This window comes from Pelobates fuscus, chromosome 3 (genome assembly GCF_036172605.1).
Source record: "Pelobates fuscus isolate aPelFus1 chromosome 3, aPelFus1.pri, whole genome shotgun sequence".
In the NCBI taxonomy this organism is placed as follows: Eukaryota; Metazoa; Chordata; class Amphibia; order Anura; family Pelobatidae; genus Pelobates; species Pelobates fuscus.
The window spans coordinates 392,627,148-392,648,155 of NC_086319.1; the positions used below are offsets into that span (position 1 = coordinate 392,627,148).

A 21,008-nucleotide genomic window follows, 5' to 3' on the forward strand; every position below is an offset into this window, starting at 1 on the left:
ATCACCTTTTAATCTCACCCATATAAGTTAATGTCTCCGGTTTACTATTCTATCCGCACTGGATTGAAGATTGCTCCTAGTCAGATTATAGAAATAAACATCGTATTCCAATACATCCTGGATGAGAGAATTTACTACACGTAACATTTTATGTGCACAGAACAGGACTTTTCTAAAGAACACATCAACATTCAATGAAAATTTTTTATTATTTGTCAGGGAAAAAATGACTTTTGCTTGAAATGGAAATTGTCGCTTCTGCCTAAAGCACAAGAAAGCGTCCCTTGAGGATTATATGCAGATAGATTAGTTTTTTACCAATCCAGGACCTTCCAATGAAGTCATGTCTTGCAAACATGTCAAAAAATTAGATTCAATGCACCTTGCATTAACATCAAGACACTGACGCTCTAATAGTTTTACTCGTTTAAACCCTTTTAAGGCATATTGCTGATATCAAAGAAGGCCACGCCACCTTTGCAAAAACTTACTTCCTCCAAGAGCACTTTAGAACGGGTGCTTTTAGCTTACACAAGGTTGCCAAAACCTTTCTTTTCGGTGATAGATTTTACTCCCAAGTATCTTTTGGACACAAGGAACATGACGGCAAAGGTGCCAAAAGGTCTCCAAAAATGCCAGCATTTCATTATATGGGAAAATCAGTCAATCAAAAGATTCTCCAGAGAAGCTAAACGATTTACCATTTAACCAGGCATGGCAAGGGCTTGCATTTGGCGTATTGCTTAAGGTTCTTCTTGATTTTTCACTCAGGTGGTAGAACATCATGCTTGGTGGCTTTCTTTTCTTGACCTAAAGCAGCCTATCAATGCAGTGCTGTGATATATTTATTCCAGAAGATGTATGAAGAATCTTGCGAAGTGTGGAGTTTGTGAGCTCCCAAACATAGCTCAATGTTTAACCCCGCTCCAAAGAGGATAATGCCTTTTTGCAAGAGCTTCCTTTTCTTGCATAATCTTCAGGCAACCTTCTCCTTATGTCAACCGATCCGTGTCAAAATAAGTTAAGCTTTTCACTTGGTCTGGCATTTAGGATTCCTGTTTTTTCAGACATAGAGGTGAAAACAAATCATTTTAGGAAACCTTTCAAAATGCCAAGAACTTTTGGTTGTCTTGTGTTACCCACTCTAGAAAAAAGGTGACAGAGCTTCCCATATGGTCTAGCGGTTAGGATTCCTGGTTTTTACCCAGGCGGCCGGGGTTTGACTCCCGGTATGGGAATTGTACTTAGCTTTTCTTCTTTAGTCACCTTTTAATCTCACCTATATAAGTAGATGTCTCCGGTTTACTATTCTATCCGCACTGGATTGAAGATTGCTCCTAGTCAGATTATAGAAATAAACATCGTATTCCAATACATCCTGGATGAGAGAATTTACTACACGTAACATTTTATGTGCACAGAACAGGACTTTTCTAAAGAACACATCAACATTCAATGAAAATTTTTTATTATTTGGCAGGGAAAAAATGACTTTTGCTTGAAATGGAAATTGTCGCTTCTGCCTAAAGCACAAGAAAGCGTCCCTTGAGGATTATATGCAGATAGATTAGTTTTTTACCAATCCAGGACCTTCCAATGAAGTCATGTCTTGCAAACATGTCAAAAAATTAGATTCAATGCACCTTGCATTAACATCAAGACACTGACGCTCTAATATTTTTACTCGTTTAAACCCTTTTAAGGCATATTGCTGATATCAAAGAAGGCCACGCCACCTTTGCAAAAACTTACTTCCTCCAAGAGCACTTTAGAACGGGTGCTTTTAGCTTCCACAAGGTTGCCAAAACCTTTCTTTTCGGTGATAGATTTTACTCCCAAGTATCTTTTGGACACAAGGAACATGACGGCAAAGGTGCCAAAAGGTCTCCAAAAATGCCAGCATTTCATTATATGGGAAAATCAGTCAATCAAAAGATTCTCCAGAGAAGCTAAACGATTTACCATTTAACCAGGCATGGCAAGGGTTTGCATTTGGCGTATTGCTTAAGGTTCTTCTTGATTTTTCACTCAGGTGGTAGAACATAATGCTTGGTGGCTTTCTTTTCTTGACCTAAAGCAGCCTATCAATGCAGTGCTGTGATATATTTATTCCAGAAGATGTATGAAGAATCTTGCGAAGTGTGGAGTTTGTGAGCTCCCAAACATAGCTCAATGTTTAACCCCGCTCCAAAGAGGATAATGCCTTTTTGCAAGAGCTTCCTTTTCTTGCATAATCTTCAGGCAACCTTCTCCTTATGTCAACCGATCCGTGTCAAAATAAGTTAAGCTTTTCACTTGGTCTGGCATTTAGGATTCCTGTTTTTTCAGACATAGAGGTGAAAACAAATCATTTTAGGAAACCTTTCAAAATGCCAAGAACTTTTGGTTGTCTTGTGTTACCCACTCTAGAGAAAAGGTGACAGAGCTTCCCATATGGTCTAGCGGTTAGGATTCCTGGTTTTCACCCAGGCGGCCCGGGTTCGAGTCCCGGTATGGGAATTGTCCTTAGCTTTTCTTCTTTAATCACCTTTTAATCTCACCCATATAAGTTAATGTCTCCGGTTTACTATTCTATCCGCACTGGATTGAAGATTGCTCCTAGTCAGATTATAGAAATAAACATCGTATTCCAATACATCCTGGATGAGAGAATTTACTACACGTAACATTTTATGTGCACAGAACAGGACTTTTCTAAAGAACACATCAACATTCAATGAAAATTTTTTATTATTTGGCAGGGAAAAAATGACTTTTGCTTGAAATGGAAATTGTCGCTTCTGCCTAAAGCACAAGAAAGCGTCCCTTGAGGATTATATGCAGATAGATTAGTTTTTTACCAATCCAGGACCTTCCAATGAAGTCATGTCTTGCAAACATGTCAAAAAATTAGATTCAATGCACCTTGCATTAACATGAAGACACTGACGCTCTAATAGTTTTACTCGTTTAAACCCTTTTAAGGCATATTGCTGATATCAAAGAAGGCCACGCCACCTTTGCAAAAACTTACTTCCTCCAAGAGCACTTTAGAACGGGTGCTTTTAGCTTACACAAGGTTGCCAAAACCTTTCTTTTCGGTGATAGATTTTACTCCCAAGTATCTTTTGGACACAAGGAACATGACGGCAAAGGTGCCAAAAGGTCTCCAAAAATGCCAGCATTTCATTATATGGGAAAATCAGTCAATCAAAAGATTCTCCAGAGAAGCTAAACGATTTACCATTTAACCAGGCATGGCAAGGGTTTGCATTTGGCGTATTGCTTAAGGTTCTTCTTGATTTTTCACTCAGGTGGTAGAACATCATGCTTGGTGGCTTTCTTTTCTTGACCTAAAGCAGCCTATCAATGCAGTGCTGTGATATATTTATTCCAGAAGATGTATGAAGAATCTTGCGAAGTGTGGAGTTTGTGAGCTCCCAAACATAGCTCAATGTTTAACCCCGCTCCAAAGAGGATAATGCCTTTTTGCAAGAGCTTCCTTTTCTTGCATAATCTTCAGGCAACCTTCTCCTTATGTCAACCGATCCGTGTCAAAATAAGTTAAGCTTTTCACTTGGTCTGGCATTTAGGATTCCTGTTTTTTCAGACATAGAGGTGAAAACAAATCATTTTAGGAAACCTTTCAAAATGCCAAGAACTTTTGGTTGTCTTGTGTTACCCACTCTAGAGAAAAGGTGACATAGCTTCCCATATGGTCTAGCGGTTAGGATTCCTGGTTTTCACCCAGGCGGCCCGGGTTCGACTCCCGGTATGGGAATTGCCCTTAGCTTTTCTTCTTTAGTCACATTTTAATCTCACCCATATAAGTTAATGTCTCCGGTTTACTATTCTATCCGCACTGGATTGAAGATTGCTCCTAGTCAGATTATAGAAATAAACATCGTATTCCAATACATCCTGGATGAGAGAAATTACTACACGTAATATTTTATGTGCACAGAACAGGACTTTTCTAAAGAACACATCAACATTCAATGAAATTTTTTTATTATTTGGCAGGGGAAAAATGACTTTTGCTTGAAATGGAAATTGTCGCTTCTGCCTAAAGCACAAGAAAGCGTCCCTTGAGGATTATATGCAGATAGATTAGTTTTTTACCCATCCAGGACCTTCCAATGAAGTCATGTCTTGCAAACATGTCAAAAAATTAGATTCAATGCACCTTGCATTAACATCAAGACACTGACGCTCTAATAGTTTTACTCGTTTAAACCCTTTTAAGGCATATTGCTGATATCAAAGAAAGCCATGCCACCTTTGCAAAAACTTACTTCCTCCAAGAGCACTTTAGAACGGGTACTTTTAGCTTCCGCAAGGTTGCCAAAACCTTTCTTTTCGGTGACAGATTTTACTCCCAAGTATCTTTTGGACACAAGGAACATGACGGCAAAGGTGCCAAAAGGTCTCCAAAAATGCCAGCATTTCATTATATGGGAAAATCAGTCAATCAAAAGATTCTCCAGAGAAGCTAAACGATTTACCATTTAACCAGGCATGGCAAGGGCTTGCATTTGGCGTATTGCTTAAGGTTCTTCTTGATTTTTCACTCAGGTGGTAGAACATCATGCTTGGTGGCTTTCTTTTCTTGACCTAAAGCAGCCTATCAATGCAGTGCTGTGATATATTTATTCCAGAAGATGTATGAAGAATCTTGCGAAGTGTGGAGTTTGTGAGCTCCCAAACATAGCTCAATGTTTAACCCCGCTCCAAAGAGGATAATGCCTTTTTGCAAGAGCTTCCTTTTCTTGCATAATCTTCAGGCAACCTTCTCCTTATGTCAACCGATCCGTGTCAAAATAAGTTAAGCTTTTCACTTGGTCTGGCATTTAGGATTCCTGTTTTTTCAGACATAGAGGTGAAAACAAATCATTTTAGGAAACCTTTCAAAATGCCAAGAACTTTTGATTGTCTTGTGTTACCCACTCTAGAGAAAAGGTGACAGAGCTTCCCATATGGTCTAGCGGTTCGGATTCCTGGTTTTCACCCAGGCGGCCCGGGTTCGACTCCCGGTATGGGAATTGTCCTTAGCTTTTCTTCTTTAATCACCTTTTAATCTCACCCATATAAGTTAATGTCTCCGGTTTACTATTCTATCCGCACTGGATTGAAGATTGCTCCTAGTCAGATTATAGAAATAAACATCGTATTCCAATACATCCTGGATGAGAGAATTTACTACACGTAACATTTTATGTGCACAGAACAGGACTTTTCTAAAGAACACATCAACATTCAATAAAAAATTTTTATTATTTGGCAGGGAAAAAATGACTTTTGCTTGAAATGGAAATTGTCGCTTCTGCCTAAAGCACAAGAAAGCGTCCCTTGAGGATTATATGCAGATAGATTAGTTTTTACCAATCCAGGACCTTCCAATGAAGTCATGTCTTGCAAACATGTCAAAAAATTAGATTCAATGCACCTTGCATTAACATCAAGACACTGACGCTCTAATAGTTTTACTCGTTTAAACCCTTTTAAGGCATATTGCTGATATCAAAGAAGGCCACGCCACCTTTGCAAAAACTTACTTCCTCCAAGAGCACTTTAGAACGGGTACTTTTAGCTTCCGCAAGGTTGCCAAAACCTTTCTTTTCGGTGACAGATTTTACTCCCAAGTATCTTTTGGACACAAGGAACATGACGGCAAAGGTGCCAAAAGGTCTCCAAAAATGCCAGCATTTCATTATATGGGAAAATCAGTCAATCAAAAGATTCTCCAGAGAAGCTAAACGATTTACCATTTAACCAGGCATGGCAAGGGTTTGCATTTGGCGTATTGCTTAAGGTTCTTCTTGATTTTTCACTCAGGTGGTAGAACATCATGCTTGGTGGCTTTCTTTTCTTGACCTAAAGCAGCCTATCAATGCAGTGCTGTGATATATTTATTCCAGAAGATGTATGAAGAATCTTGCGAAGTGTGGAGTTTGTGAGCTCCCAAACATAGCTCAATGTTTAACCCCGCTCCAAAGAGGATAATGCCTTTTTGCAAGAGCTTCCTTTTCTTGCATAATCTTCAGGCAACCTTCTCCTTATGTCAACCGATCCGTGTCAAAATAAGTTAAGCTTTTCACTTGGTCTGGCATTTAGGATTCCTGTTTTTTCAGACATAGAGGTGAAAACAAATCATTTTAGGAAACCTTTCAAAATGCCAAGAACTTTTGGTTGTCTTGTGTTACCCACTCTAGAGAAAAGGTGACAGAGCTTCCCATATGGTCTAGCGGTTAGGATTCCTGGTTTTCACCCAGGCGGCCCGGGTTCGACTCCCGGTATGGGAATTGTCCTTAGCTTTTCTTCTTTAATCACCTTTTAATCTCACCCATATAAGTTAATGTCTCCGGTTTACTATTCTATCCGCACTGGATTGAAGATTGCTCCTAGTCAGATTATAGAAATAAACATCGTATTCCAATACATCCTGGATGAGAGAATTTACTACACGTAACATTTTATGTGCACAGAACAGGACTTTTCTAAAGAACACATCAACATTCAATGAAAATTTTTTATTATTTGGCAGGGAAAAAATGACTTTTGCTTGAAATGGAAATTGTCGCTTCTGCCTAAAGCACAAGAAAGCGTCCCTTGAGGATTATATGCAGATAGATTAGTTTTTTACCAATCCAGGACCTTCCAATGAAGTCATGTCTTGCAAACATGTCAAAAAATTAGATTCAATGCACCTTGCATTAACATCAAGACACTGACGCTCTAATAGTTTTACTCGTTTAAACCCTTTTAAGGCATATTGCTGATATCAAAGAAGGCCACGCCACCTTTGCAAAAACTTACTTCCTCCAAGAGCACTTTAGAACGGGTGCTTTTAGCTTACACAAGGTTGCCAAAACCTTTCTTTTCGGTGATAGATTTTACTCCCAAGTATCTTTTGGACACAAGGAACATGACGGCAAAGGTGCCAAAAGGTCTCCAAAAATGCCAGCATTTCATTATATGGGAAAATCAGTCAATCAAAAGATTCTCCAGAGAAGCTAAACGATTTACCATTTAACCAGGCATGGCAAGGGTTTGCATTTGGCGTATTGCTTAAGGTTCTTCTTGATTTTTCACTCAGGTGGTAGAACATCATGCTTGGTGGCTTTCTTTTCTTGACCTAAAGCAGCCTATCAATGCAGTGCTGTGATATATTTATTCCAGAAGATGTATGAAGAATCTTGCGAAGTGTGGAGTTTGTGAGCTCCCAAACATAGCTCAATGTTTAACCCCGCTCCAAAGAGGATAATGCCTTTTTGCAAGAGCTTCCTTTTCTTGCATAATCTTCAGGCAACCTTCTCCTTATGTCAACCGATCCGTGTCAAAATAAGTTAAGCTTTTCACTTGGTCTGGCATTTAGGATTCCTGTTTTTTCAGACATAGAGGTGAAAACAAATCATTTTAGGAAACCTTTCAAAATGCCAAGAACTTTTGGTTGTCTTGTGTTACCCACTCTAGAGAAAAGGTGACAGAGCTTCCCATATGGTCTAGCGGTTAGGATTCCTGGTTTTCACCCAGGCGGCCCGGGTTCGACTCCCGGTATGGGAATTGTCCTTAGCTTTTCTTCTTTAATCACCTTTTAATCTCACCCATATAAGTTAATGTCTCCGGTTTACTATTCTATCCGCACTGGATTGAAGATTGCTCCTAGTCAGATTATAGAAATAAACATCGTATTCCAATACATCCTGGATGAGAGAATTTACTACACGTAACATTTTATGTGCACAGAACAGGACTTTTCTAAAGAACACATCAACATTCAATGAAAAAATGTTATTATTTGGCAGGGAAAAAATGACTTTTGCTTGAAATGGAAATTGTCGCTTCTGCCTAAAGCACAAGAAAGCGTCCCTTGAGGATTATATGCAGATAGATTAGTTTTTTACCAATCCAGGACCTTCCAATGAAGTCATGTCTTGCAAACATGTCAAAAAATTAGATTCAATGCACCTTGCATTAACATCAAGACACTGACGCTCTAATAGTTTTACTCGTTTAAACCCTTTTAAGGCATATTGCTGATATCAAAGAAGGCCACGCCACCTTTGCAAAAACTTACTTCCTCCAAGAGCACTTTAGAACGGGTGCTTTTAGCTTACACAAGGTTGCCAAAACCTTTCTTTTCGGTGATAGATTTTACTCCCAAGTATCTTTTGGACACAAGGAACATGACGGCAAAGGTGCCAAAAGGTCTCCAAAAATGCCAGCATTTCATTATATGGGAAAATCAGTCAATCAAAAGATTCTCCAGAGAAGCTAAACGATTTACCATTTAACCAGGCATGGCAAGGGTTTGCATTTGGCGTATTGCTTAAGGTTCTTCTTGATTTTTCACTCAGGTGGTAGAACATCATGCTTGGTGGCTTTCTTTTCTTGACCTAAAGCAGCCTATCAATGCAGTGCTGTGATATATTTATTCCAGAAGATGTATGAAGAATCTTGCGAAGTGTGGAGTTTGTGAGCTCCCAAACATAGCTCAATGTTTAACCCCGCTCCAAAGAGGATAATGCCTTTTTGCAAGAGCTTCCTTTTCTTGCATAATCTTCAGGCAACCTTCTCCTTATGTCAACCGATCCGTGTCAAAATAAGTTAAGCTTTTCACTTGGTCTGGCATTTAGGATTCCTGTTTTTTCAGACATAGAGGTGAAAACAAATCATTTTAGGAAACCTTTCAAAATGCCAAGAACTTTTGGTTGTCTTGTGTTACCCACTCTAGAGAAAAGGTGACAGAGCTTCCCATATGGTCTAGCGGTTAGGATTCCTGGTTTTCACCCAGGCGGCCCGGGTTCGACTCCCGGTATGGGAATTGTCCTTAGCTTTTCTTCTTTAATCACCTTTTAATCTCACCCATATAAGTTAATGTCTCCGGTTTACTATTCTATCCGCACTGGATTGAAGATTGCTCCTAGTCAGATTATAGAAATAAACATCGTATTCCAATACATCCTGGATGAGAGAATTTACTACACGTAACATTTTATGTGCACAGAACAGGACTTTTCTAAAGAACACATCAACATTCAATGAAAATTTTTTATTATTTGGCAGGGAAAAAATGACTTTTGCTTGAAATGGAAATTGTCGCTTCTGCCTAAAGCACAAGAAAGCGTCCCTTGAGGATTATATGCAGATAGATTAGTTTTTTACCAATCCAGGACCTTCCAATGAAGTCATGTCTTGCAAACATGTCAAAAAATTAGATTCAATGCACCTTGCATTAACATCAAGACACTGACGCTCTAATAGTTTTACTCGTTTAAACCCTTTTAAGGCATATTGCTGATATCAAAGAAGGCCACGCCACCTTTGCAAAAACTTACTTCCTCCAAGAGCACTTTAGAACGGGTACTTTTAGCTTCCGCAAGGTTGCCAAAACCTTTCTTTTCGGTGACAGATTTTACTCCCAAGTATCTTTTGGACACAAGGAACATGACGGCAAAGGTGCCAAAAGGTCTCCAAAAATGCCAGCATTTCATTATATGGGAAAATCAGTCAATCAAAAGATTCTCCAGAGAAGCTAAACGATTTACCATTTAACCAGGCATGGCAAGGGCTTGCATTTGGCGTATTGCTTAAGGTTCTTCTTGATTTTTCACTCAGGTGGTAGAACATAATGCTTGGTGGCTTTCTTTTCTTGACCTAAAGCAGCCTATCAATGCAGTGCTGTGATATATTTATTCCAGAAGATGTATGAAGAATCTTGCGAAGTGTGGAGTTTGTGAGCTCCCAAACATAGCTCAATGTTTAACCCCGCTCCAAAGAGGATAATGCCTTTTTGCAAGAACTTCCTTTTCTTGCATAATCTTCAGGCAACCTTCTCCTTATGTCAACCGATCCGTGTCAAAATAAGTTAAGCTTTTCACTTGGTCTGGCATTTAGGATTCCTGTTTTTTCAGACATAGAGGTGAAAACAAATCATTTTAGGAAACCTTTCAAAATGCCAAGAACTTTTGGTTGTCTTGTGTTACCCACTCTAGAGAAAAGGTGACAGAGCTTCCCATATGGTCTAGCGGTTAGGATTCCTGGTTTTCACCCAGGCGGCCCGGGTTCGACTCCTGGTATAGGAATTGTCCTTAGCTTTTCTTCTTTAATCACATTTTAATCTCACCCATATAAATTAATGTCTCCGGTTTACTATTCTATCCGCACTGGATTGAAGATTGCTCCTAGTCAGATTATAGAAATAAACATCGTATTCCAATACATCCTGGATGAGAGAATTTACTACACGTAACATTTTATGTGCACAGAACAGGACTTTTCTAAAGAACACATCAACATTCAATAAACAAAATGTTATTATTTGGCAGGGAAAAAATGACTTTTGCTTGAAATGGAAATTGTCGCTTCTGCCTAAAGCACAAGAAAGCGTCCCTTGAGGATTATATGCAGATAGATTAGTTTTTTACCAATCCAGGACCTTCCAATGAAGTCATGTCTTGCAAACATGTCAAAAAATTAGATTCAATGCACCTTGCATTAACATCAAGACACTGACGCTCTAATAGTTTTACTCGTTTAAACCCTTTTAAGGCATATTGCTGATATCAAAGAAGGCCACGCCACCTTTGCAAAAACTTACTTCCTCCAAGAGCACTTTAGAACGGGTGCTTTTAGCTTCCACAAGGTTGCCAAAACCTTTCTTTTCGGTGATAGATTTTACTCCCAAGTATCTTTTGGACACAAGGAACATGACGGCAAAGGTGCCAAAAGGTCTCCAAAAATGCCAGCATTTCATTATATGGGAAAATCAGTCAATCAAAAGATTCTCCAGAGAAGCTAAACGATTTACCATTTAACCAGGCATGGCAAGGGTTTGCATTTGGCGTATTGCTTAAGGTTCTTCTTGATTTTTCACTCAGGTGGTAGAACATCATGCTTGGTGGCTTTCTTTTCTTGACCTAAAGCAGCCTATCAATGCAGTGCTGTGATATATTTATTCCAGAAGATGTATGAAGAATCTTGCGAAGTGTGGAGTTTGTGAGCTCCCAAACATAGCTCAATGTTTAACCCCGCTCCAAAGAGGATAATGCCTTTTTGCAAGAGCTTCCTTTTCTTGCATAATCTTCAGGCAACCTTCTCCTTATGTCAACCGATCCGTGTCAAAATAAGTTAAGCTTTTCACTTGGTCTGGCATTTAGGATTCCTGTTTTTTCAGACATAGAGGTGAAAACAAATCATTTTAGGAAACCTTTCAAAATGCCAAGAACTTTTGGTTGTCTTGTGTTACCCACTCTAGAGAAAAGGTGACAGAGCTTCCCATATGGTCTAGCGGTTAGGATTCCTGGTTTTCACCCAGGCGGCCCGGGTTCGACTCCCGGTATGGGAATTGTCCTTAGCTTTTCTTCTTTAATCACCTTTTAATCTCACCCATATAAATTAATGTCTCTGGTTTACTATTCTTTCCGCACTGGATTGAAGATTGCTCCTAGTCAGATTATAGAAATAAACATCGTATTCCAATACATCCTGGATGAGAGAATTTACTACACGTTACATTTTATGTGCACAGAACAGGACTTTTCTAAAGAACACATCAACATTCAATGAAATTTTTTTATTATTTGGCAGGGGAAAAATGACTTTTGCTTGAAATGGAAATTGTCGCTTCTGCCTAAAGCACAAGAAAGCGTCCCTTGAGGATTATATGCAGATAGATTAGTTTTTTACCAATCCAGGACCTTCCAATGAAGTCATGTCTTGCAAACATGTCAAAAAAGTTAGATTCAATGCACCTTGCATTAACATCAAGACACTGACGCTCTAATAGTTTTACTCGTTTAAACCCTTTTAAGGCATATTGCTGATATCAAAGAAGGCCACGCCACCTTTGCAAAAACTTACTTCCTCCAAGAGCACTTTAGAACGGGTGCTTTTAGCTTCCACAAGGTTGCCAAAACCTTTCTTTTCGGTGATAGATTTTACTCCCAAGTATCTTTTGGACACAAGGAACATGACGGCAAAGGTGCCAAAAGGTCTCCAAAAATGCCAGCATTTCATTATATGGGAAAATCAGTCAATCAAAAGATTCTCCAGAGAAGCTAAACGATTTACCATTTAACCAGGCATGGCAAGGGTTTGCATTTGGCGTATTGCTTAAGGTTCTTCTTGATTTTTCACTCAGGTGGTAGAACATCGTGCTTGGTGGCTTTCTTTTCTTGACCTAAAGCAGCCTATCAATGCAGTGCTGTGATATATTTATTCCAGAAGATGTATGAAGAATCTTGCGAAGTGTGGAGTTTGTGAGCTCCCAAACATAGCTCAATGTTTAACCCCGCTCCAAAGAGGATAATGCCTTTTTGCAAGAGCTTCCTTTTCTTGCATAATCTTCAGGCAACCTTCTCCTTATGTCAACCGATCCGTGTCAAAATAAGTTAAGATTTTAACTTGGTCTGGCATTTAGGATTCCTGTTTTTTCAGACATAGAGGTGAAAACAAATCATTTTAGGAAACCTTTCAAAATGCCAAGAACTTTTGGTTGTCTTGTGTTACCCACTCTAGAGAAGAGGTGACAGAGCTTCCCATATGGTCTAGCGGTTAGGATTCCTGGTTTTCACCCAGGCGGCCCGGGTTCGACTCCCGGTATGGGAATTGTCCTTAGCTTTTCTTCTTTAATCACCTTTTAATCTCACCCATATAAGTTAATGTCTCTGGTTTACTATTCTTTCCGCACTGGATTGAAGATTGCTCCTAGTCAGATTATAGAAATAAACATCGTATTCCAATACATCCTGGATGAGAGAATTTACTACACGTAACATTTTATGTGCACAGAACAGGACTTTTCTAAAGAACACATCAACATTCAATAAACAAAATGTTATTATTTGGCAGGGAAAAAATGACTTTTGCTTGAAATGGAAATTGTCGCTTCTGCCTAAAGCACAAGACAGCGTCCCTTGAGGATTATATGCAGATAGATTAGTTTTTTACCAATCCAGGACCTTCCAATGAAGTCATGTCTTGCAAACATGTCAAAAAATTAGATTCAATGCACCTTGCATTAACATCAAGACACTGACGCTCTAATAGTTTTACTCGTTTAAACCCTTTTAAGGCATATTGCTGATATCAAAGAAGGCCACGCCACCTTTGCAAAAACTTACTTCCTCCAAGAGCACTTTAGAACGGGTGCTTTTAGCTTCCACAAGGTTGCCAAAACCTTTCTTTTCGGTGATAGATTTTACTCCCAAGTATCTTTTGGACACAAGGAACATGACGGCAAAGGTGCCAAAAGGTCTCCAAAAATGCCAGCATTTCATTATATGGGAAAATCAGTCAATCAAAAGATTCTCCAGAGAAGCTAAACGATTTACCATTTAACCAGGCATGGCAAGGGCTTGCATTTGGCGTATTGCTTAAGGTTCTTCTTGATTTTTCACTCAGGTGGTAGAACATCATGCTTGGTGGCTTTCTTTTCTTGACCTAAAGCAGCCTATCAATGCAGTGCTGTGATATATTTATTCCAGAAGATGTATGAAGAATCTTGCGAAGTGTGGAGTTTGTGAGCTCCCAAACATAGCTCAATGTTTAACCCCGCTCCAAAGAGGATAATGCCTTTTTGCAAGAGCTTCCTTTTCTTGCATAATCTTCAGGCAACCTTCTCCTTATGTCAACCGATCCGTGTCAAAATAAGTTAAGCTTTTCACTTGGTCTGGCATTTAGGATTCCTGTTTTTTCAGACATAGAGGTGAAAACAAATCATTTTAGGAAACCTTTCAAAATGCCAAGAACTTTTGGTTGTCTTGTGTTACCCACTCTAGAGAAAAGGTGACAGAGCTTCCCATATGGTCTAGCGGTTAGGATTCCTGGTTTTCACCCAGGCGGCCCGGGTTCGACTCCCGGTATGGGAATTGTCCTTAGCTTTTCTTCTTTAATCACCTTTTAATCTCACCCATATAAATTAATGTCTCTGGTTTACTATTCTTTCCGCACTGGATTGAAGATTGCTCCTAGTCAGATTATAGAAATAAACATCGTATTCCAATACATCCTGGATGAGAGAATTTACTACACGTAACATTTTATGTGCACAGAACAGGACTTTTCTAAAGAACACATCAACATTCAATAAACAAAATGTTATTATTTGGCAGGGAAAAAATGACTTTTGCTTGAAATGGAAATTGTCGCTTCTGCCTAAAGCACAAGAAAGCGTCCCTTGAGGATTATATGCAGATAGATTAGTTTTTTACCAATCCAGGACCTTCCAATGAAGTCATGTCTTGCAAACATGTCAAAAAATTAGATTCAATGCACCTTGCATTAACATCAAGACACTGACGCTCTAATAGTTTTACTCGTTTAAACCCTTTTAAGGCATATTGCTGATATCAAAGAAGGCCACGCCACCTTTGCAAAAACTTACTTCCTCCAAGAGCACTTTAGAACGGGTGCTTTTAGCTTCCACAAGGTTGCCAAAACCTTTCTTTTCGGTGATAGATTTTACTCCCAAGTATCTTTTGGACACAAGGAACATGACGGCAAAGGTGCCAAAAGGTCTCCAAAAATGCCAGCATTTCATTATATGGAAAATCAGTCAATCAAAAGATTCTCCAGAGAAGCTAAACGATTTACCATTTAACCAGGCATGGCAAGGGTTTGCACTTGGCGTATTGCTTAAGGTTCTTCTTGATTTTTCACTCAGGTGGTAGAACATCATGCTTGGTGGCTTTCTTTTCTTGACCTAAAGCAGCCTATCAATGCAGTGCTGTGATATATTTATTCCAGAAGATGTATGAAGAATCTTGCGAAGTGTGGAGTTTGTGAGCTCCCAAACATAGCTCAATGTTTAACCCCGCTCCAAAGAGGATAATGCCTTTTTGCAAGAGCTTCCTTTTCTTGCATAATCTTCAGGCAACCTTCTCCTTATGTCAACCGATCCGTGTCAAAATAAGTTAAGCTTTTCACTTGGTCTGGCATTTAGGATTCCTGTTTTTTCAGACATAGAGGTGAAAACAAATCATTTTAGGAAACCTTTCAAAATGCCAAGAACTTTTGGTTGTCTTGTGTTACCCACTCTAGAGAAAAGGTGACAGAGCTTCCCATATGGTCTAGCGGTTAGGATTCCTGGTTTTCACCCAGGCGGCCCGGGTTCGACTCCCGGTATGGGAATTGTCCTTAGCTTTTCTTCTTTAATCACCTTTTAATCTCACCCATATAAATTAATGTCTCTGGTTTACTATTCTTTCCGCACTGGATTGAAGAGTGCTCCTAGTCAGATTATAGAAATAAACATCGTATTCCAATACATCCTGGATGAAAGAATTTACTACACGTAACATTTTATGTGCACAGAACAGGACTTTTCTAAAGAACACATCAACATTCAATAAACAAAATGTTATTATTTGGCAGGGAAAAAATGACTTTTGCTTGAAATGGAAATTGTCGCTTCTGCCTAAAGCACAAGAAAGCGTCCCTTGAGGATTATATGCAGATAGATTAGTTTTTTACCAATCCAGGACCTTCCAATGAAGTCATGTCTTGCAAACATGTCAAAAAATTAGATTCAATGCACCTTGCATTAACATCAAGACACTGACGCTCTAATAGTTTTACTCGTTTAAACCCTTTTAAGGCATATTGCTGATATCAAAGAAGGCCACGCCACCTTTGCAAAAACTTACTTCCTCCAAGAGCACTTTAGAACGGGTGCTTTTAGCTTCCACAAGGTTGCCAAAACCTTTCTTTTCGGTGATAGATTTTACTCCCAAGTATCTTTTGGACACAAGGAACATGACGGCAAAGGTGCCAAAAGGTCTCCAAAAATGCCAGCATTTCATTATATGGGAAAATCAGTCAATCAAAAGATTCTCCAGAGAAGCTAAACGATTTACCATTTAACCAGGCATGGCAAGGGTTTGCACTTGGCGTATTGCTTAAGGTTCTTCTTGATTTTTCACTCAGGTGGTAGAACATCATGCTTGGTGGCTTTCTTTTCTTGACCTAAAGCAGCCTATCAATGCAGTGCTGTGATATATTTATTCCAGAAGATGTATGAAGAATCTTGCGAAGTGTGGAGTTTGTGAGCTCCCAAACATAGCTCAATGTTTAACCCCGCTCCAAAGAGGATAATGCCTTTTTGCAAGAGCTTCCTTTTCTTGCATAATCTTCAGGCAACCTTCTCCTTATGTCAACCGATCCGTGTCAAAATAAGTTAAGCTTTTCACTTGGTCTGGCATTTAGGATTCCTGTTTTTTCAGACATAGAGGTGAAAACAAATCATTTTAGGAAACCCTTCAAAATGCCAAGAACTTATGGTTGTCTTGTGTTACCCACTCTAGAGAAAAGGTGACAGAGCTTCCCATATGGTCTAGCAGTTAGGATTCCTGGTTTTCACCCAGGCGGCCCGGGTTCGACTCCCGGTATGGGAATTGTCCTTATCTTTTCTTCTTTAGTCACATTTTAATCTCACCCATATAAGTTAATGTCTCTGGTTTACTATTCTATCCGCACTGGATTGAAGATTGCTCCTAGTCAGATTATAGAAATAAACATCGTATTCCAATACATCCTGGATGAGAGAATTTACTACACGTAACATTTTATGTGCACAGAACAGGACTTTTCTAAAGAACACATCAACATTCAATGAAAATTTTTTATTATTTGGCAGGGAAAAAATGACTTTTGCTTGAAATGGAAATTGTCGCTTCTGCCTAAAGCACAAGAAAGCGTCCCTTGAGGATTATATGCAGATAGATTAGTTTTTTACCAATCCAGGACCTTCCAATGAAGTCATGTCTTGCAAACATGTCAAAAAATTAGATTCAATGCACCTTGCATTAACATCAAGACACTGACGCTCTAATAGTTTTACTCGTTTAAACCCTTTTAAGGCATATTGCTGATATCAAAGAAGGCCACGCCACCTTTGCAAAAACTTACTTCCTCCAAGAGCACTTTAGAACGGGTGCTTTTAGCTTCCACAAGGTTGCCAAAACCTTTCTTTTCGGTGATAGATTTTACTCCCAAGTATCTTTTGGACACAAGGAACATGACGGCAAAGGTGCCAAAAGGTCTCCAAAAATGCCAGCATTTCATTATATGGGAAAATCAGTCAATCAAAAGATTCTCCAGAGAAGCTAAACGATTTACCATTTAACCAGGCATGGCAAGGGTTTGCACTTGGCGTATTGCTTAAGGTTCTTCTTGATTTTTCACTCAGGTGGTAGAACATCATGCTTGGTGGCTTTCTTTTCTTGACCTAAAGCAGCCTATCAATGCAGTGCTGTGATATATTTATTCCAGAAGATGTATGAAGAATCTTGCGAAGTGTGGAGTTTGTGAGCTCCCAAACATAGCTCAATGTTTAACCCCGCTCCAAAGAGGATAATGCCTTTTTGCAAGAGCTTCCTTTTCTTGCATAATCTTCAGGCAACCTTCTCCTTATGTCAACCGATCCGTGTCAAAATAAGTTAAGCTTTTCACTTGGTCTGGCATTTAGGATTCCTGTTTTTTCAGACATAGAGGTGAAAACAAATCATTTTAGGAAACCTTTCAAAATGCCAAGAACTTATGGTTGTCTTGTGTTACCCACTCTAGAGAAAAGGTGACAGAGCTTCCCATATGGTCTAGCGGTTAGGATTCCTGGTTTTCACCCAGGCGGCCCGGGTTCGACTCCCGGTATGGGAATTGTCCTTAGTTTTTCATCTTTAATCACCTTTTAATCTCACCCATATAAGTTAATGTCTCCGGTTTACTATTCTATCCGCACTGGATTGAAGATTGCTCCTAGTCAGATTATAGAAATAAACATCGTATTCCAATACATCCTGGATGAGAGAATTTACTACACGTAACATTTTATGTGCACAGAACAGGACTTTTCTAAAGAACACATCAACATTCAATAAACAAAATGTTATTATTTGGCAGGGAAAAAAGGACTTTTGCTTGAAATGGAAATTGTCGCTTCTGCCTAAAGCACAAGAAAGCGTCCCTTGAGGATTATATGCAGATAGATTAGTTTTTTACCAATCCAGGACCTTCCAATGAAGTCATGTCTTGCAAACATGTCAAAAAATTAGATTCAATGCACCTTGCATTAACATCAAGACACTGACGCTCTAATAGTTTTACTCGTTTAAACCCTTTTAAGGCATATTGCTGATATCAAAGAAGGCCACGCCACCTTTGCAAAAACTTACTTCCTCCAAGAGCACTTTAGAACGGGTACTTTTAGCTTCCGCAAGGTTGCCAAAACCTTTCTTTTCGGTGACAGATTTTACTCCCAAGTATCTTTTGGACACAAGGAACATGACGGCAAAGGTGCCAAAAGGTCTCCAAAAATGCCAGCATTTCATTATATGGGAAAATCAGTCAATCAAAAGATTCTCCAGAGAAGCTAAACGATTTACCATTTAACCAGGCATGGCAAGGGCTTGCATTTGGCGTATTGCTTAAGGTTCTTCTTGATTTTTCACTCAGGTGGTAGAACATCATGCTTGGTGGCTTTCTTTTCTTGACCTAAAGCAGCCTATCAATGCAGTGCTGTGATATATTTATTCCAGAAGATGTATGAAGAATCTTGCGAAGTGTGGAGTTTGTGAGCTCCCAAACATAGCTCAATGTTTAACCCCGCTCCAAAGAGGATAATGCCTTTTTGCAAGAGCTTCCTTTTCTTGCATAATCTTCAGGCAACCTTCTCCTTATGTCAACCGATCCGTGTCAAAATAAGTTAAGCTTTTCACTTGGTCTGGCATTTAGGATTCCTGTTTTTTCAGACATAGAGGTGAAAACAAATCATTTTAGGAAACCTTTCAAAATGCCAAGAACTTTTGGTTGTCTTGTGTTACCCACTCTAGAGAAAAGGTGACAGAGCTTCCCATATGGTCTAGCGGTTAGGATTCCTGGTTTTCACCCAGGCGGCCCGGGTTCGACTCCCGGTATGGGAATTGTCCTTAGCTTTTCTTCTTTAGTCACATTTTAATCTCACCCATATAAGTTAATGTCTCCGGTTTACTATTCTATCCGCACTGGATTGAAGATTGCTCCTAGTCAGATTATAGAAATAAACATCGTATTCCAATACATCCTGGATGAGAGAATTTACTACACGTAACATTTTATGTGCACAGAACAGGACTTTTCTAAAGAACACATCAACATTCAATAAACAAAATGTTATTATTTGGCAGGGAAAAAATGACTTTTGCTTGAAATGGAAATTGTCGCTTCTGCCTAAAGCACAAGAAAGCGTCCCTTGAGGATTATATGCAGATAGATTAGTTTTTTACCAATCCAGGACCTTCCAATGAAGTCATGTCTTGCAAACATGTCAAAAAATTAGATTCAATGCACCTTGCATTAACATCAAGACACTGACGCTCTAATAGTTTTACTCGTTTAAACCCTTTTAAGGCATATTGCTGATATCAAAGAAGGCCACGCCACCTTTGCAAAAACTTACTTCCTCCAAGAGCACTTTAGAACGGGTGCTTTTAGCTTCCGCAAGGTTGCCAAAACCTTTCTTTTCGGTGATAGATTTTACTCCCAAGTATCTTTTGGACACAAGGAACATGACGGCAAAGGTGCCAAAAGGTCTCCAAAAATGCCAGCATTTCATTATATGGGAAAATCAGTCAATCAAAAGATTCTCCAGAGAAGCTAAACGATTTACCATTTAACCAGGCATGGCAAGGGTTTGCACTTGGCGTATTGCTTAAGGTTCTTCTTGATTTTTCACTCAGGTGGTAGAACATCATGCTTGGTGGCTTTCTTTTCTTGACCTAAAGCAGCCTATCAATGCAGTGCTGTGATATATTTATTCCAGAAGATGTATGAAGAATCTTGCGAAGTGTGGAGTTTGTGAGCTCCCAAACATAGCTCAATGTTTAACCCCGCTCCAAAGAGGATAATGCCTTTTGCAAGAGCTTCCTTTTCTTGCATAATCTTCAGGCAACCTTCTCCTTATGTCAACCGATCCGTGTCAAAATAAGTTAAGCTTTTCACTTGGTCTGGCATTTAGGATTCCTGTTTTTTCAGACATAGAGGTGAAAACAAATCATTTTAGGAAACCTTTCAAAATGCCAAGAACTTATGGTTGTCTTGTGTTACCCACTCTAGAGAAAAGGTGACAGAGCTTCCCATATGGTCTAGCGGTTAGGATTCCTGGTTTTCACCCAGGCGGCCCGGGTTCGACTCCCGGTATGGGAATTGTCCTTAGTTTTTCATCTTTAATCACCTTTTAATCTCACCCATATAAGTTAATGTCTCCGGTTTACTATTCTATCCGCACTGGATTGAAGATTGCTCCTAGTCAGATTATAGAAATAAACATCGTATTCCAATACATCCTGGATGAGAGAATTTACTACACGTAACATTTTATGTGCACAGAACAGGACTTTTCTAAAGAACACATCAACATTCAATAAACAAAATGTTATTATTTGGCAGGGAAAAAAGGACTTTTGCTTGAAATGGAAATTGTCGCTTCTGCCTAAAGCACAAGAAAGCGTCCCTTGAGGATTATATGCAGATAGATTAGTTTTTTACCAATCCAGGACCTTCCAATGAAGTCATGTCTTGCAAACATGTCAAAAAATTAGATTCAATGCACCTTGCATTAACATCAAGACACTGACGCTCTAATAGTTTTACTCGTTTAAACCCTTTTAAGGCATATTGCTGATATCAAAGAAGGCCACGCCACCTTTGCAAAAACTTACTTCCTCCAAGAGCACTTTAGAACGGGTGCTTTTAGCTTCCACAAGGTTGCCAAAACATTTCTTTTCGGTGATAGATTTTACTCCCAAGCATCTTTTGGACACAAGGAACATGACGGCAAAGGTGCCAAAAGGTCTCCAAAAATGCCAGCATTTCATTATATGGGAAAATCAGTCAATCAAAAGATTCTCCAGAGAAGCTAAACGATTTACCATTTAACCAGGCATGGCAAGGGTTTGCATTTGGCGTATTGCTTAAGGTTCTTCTTGATTTTTCACTCAGGTGGTAGAACATCATGCTTGGTGGCTTTCTTTTCTTGACCTAAAGCAGCCTATCAA

General features: G+C 39.3%; 12 non-coding genes across 12 annotated transcripts; all 12 read left to right on the top strand.

Moving 5' to 3' along the window:
- Positions 1-2,427: 2,427 nt before the first annotated feature.
- On the top strand, positions 2,428-2,499 carry TRNAE-UUC (transfer RNA glutamic acid (anticodon UUC)). The gene has a single exon. It is a non-coding gene; the product is annotated as a tRNA-Glu (tRNA).
- Positions 2,500-3,688: 1,189 nt separating this feature from the next.
- TRNAE-UUC (transfer RNA glutamic acid (anticodon UUC)) lies at positions 3,689-3,760 on the top strand. Its single transcript has one exon. It is a non-coding gene; the product is annotated as a tRNA-Glu (tRNA).
- Positions 3,761-6,209: 2,449 nt separating this feature from the next.
- TRNAE-UUC (transfer RNA glutamic acid (anticodon UUC)) lies at positions 6,210-6,281 on the top strand. The gene has a single exon. It is a non-coding gene; the product is annotated as a tRNA-Glu (tRNA).
- A 1,189-nt stretch (positions 6,282-7,470) lies between these two features.
- Positions 7,471-7,542, top strand: TRNAE-UUC (transfer RNA glutamic acid (anticodon UUC)). Its single transcript has one exon. It is a non-coding gene; the product is annotated as a tRNA-Glu (tRNA).
- A 1,189-nt stretch (positions 7,543-8,731) lies between these two features.
- TRNAE-UUC (transfer RNA glutamic acid (anticodon UUC)) lies at positions 8,732-8,803 on the top strand. The gene has a single exon. It is a non-coding gene; the product is annotated as a tRNA-Glu (tRNA).
- Positions 8,804-11,254: 2,451 nt separating this feature from the next.
- TRNAE-UUC (transfer RNA glutamic acid (anticodon UUC)) lies at positions 11,255-11,326 on the top strand. Its single transcript has one exon. It is a non-coding gene; the product is annotated as a tRNA-Glu (tRNA).
- Positions 11,327-12,516: 1,190 nt separating this feature from the next.
- TRNAE-UUC (transfer RNA glutamic acid (anticodon UUC)) lies at positions 12,517-12,588 on the top strand. Its single transcript has one exon. It is a non-coding gene; the product is annotated as a tRNA-Glu (tRNA).
- Positions 12,589-13,778: 1,190 nt separating this feature from the next.
- TRNAE-UUC (transfer RNA glutamic acid (anticodon UUC)) lies at positions 13,779-13,850 on the top strand. Its single transcript has one exon. It is a non-coding gene; the product is annotated as a tRNA-Glu (tRNA).
- A 1,189-nt stretch (positions 13,851-15,039) lies between these two features.
- On the top strand, positions 15,040-15,111 carry TRNAE-UUC (transfer RNA glutamic acid (anticodon UUC)). Its single transcript has one exon. It is a non-coding gene; the product is annotated as a tRNA-Glu (tRNA).
- A 2,451-nt stretch (positions 15,112-17,562) lies between these two features.
- Positions 17,563-17,634, top strand: TRNAE-UUC (transfer RNA glutamic acid (anticodon UUC)). Its single transcript has one exon. It is a non-coding gene; the product is annotated as a tRNA-Glu (tRNA).
- Positions 17,635-18,824: 1,190 nt separating this feature from the next.
- TRNAE-UUC (transfer RNA glutamic acid (anticodon UUC)) lies at positions 18,825-18,896 on the top strand. Its single transcript has one exon. It is a non-coding gene; the product is annotated as a tRNA-Glu (tRNA).
- Positions 18,897-20,085: 1,189 nt separating this feature from the next.
- Positions 20,086-20,157, top strand: TRNAE-UUC (transfer RNA glutamic acid (anticodon UUC)). The gene has a single exon. It is a non-coding gene; the product is annotated as a tRNA-Glu (tRNA).
- Positions 20,158-21,008: the final 851 nt, after the last annotated feature.